The following is an 805-nucleotide window of genomic DNA, read 5'->3' as shown; positions in this document are numbered from 1 at the left end:
AGAGAGGCTGACTGAGGGCTGGGGGAGGTGATGGAGAGATACTAGAGGGCGTTCTGGAGGACCTGGTGACAGGAGGGTTCTGCAGAACGTCTTCAGCGCGGTTCTCCCGCTCCATCGTTTATGGTTCTCATCAGACAGCTCCCTCCTTCCCTGTCACTCGGTCGGGGCTCTGCCCTGACGTCGACCAATGAGACACCCGTTTACCTATTGCAACGGTCCAATCACAATCACTTGTAGACTATTCAACAGTTGTCAGTCAGAAACCTAAAGTCCATCCATTATTTTCCAGACTAACTTCCTCTTCTCCAGTCTCTGTCATTCCCCCCCCACACACACACACACACACACGCTCACACATAGGCCTGCTGTGTGTGTGTGTGTGTGTGTGTGTGTGTGTGTGTGTGTGTGTGTGTGTGTGTGTGTGGGCTGAGCGATGTGACACAGCAATGTTTATTTAATGAGTTCAGTCTGGAGGGGGTAAGGTAATACACCTCACACACCATTAACAATACGCCCTCCCCTCAGCCAGGACACACACACACACACACACACACACACACACTCATCCTCCCACTACTGCTACTGCCTTTGTCTTGCTCCTCACACACACACACACACACACACACACACACACACACACACACACACACACACACACACACACACACACACACACACACACACACACACACACACGCCACATTGTGTTTCATTAGTTCATTAGTGTCGTGTTAATCCCAGCTCCAGTCTTCACAGGCCACAGTACAGGACAGTAATCACAGTAAACACAAATCACCCCAGAGGG

Source organism: Micromesistius poutassou (assembly GCF_964030765.1).
Source record: "Micromesistius poutassou genome assembly, chromosome: 22".
Taxonomy (NCBI): domain Eukaryota; kingdom Metazoa; phylum Chordata; class Actinopteri; order Gadiformes; family Gadidae; genus Micromesistius; species Micromesistius poutassou.
This window is presented reverse-complemented; position numbering follows the sequence as displayed.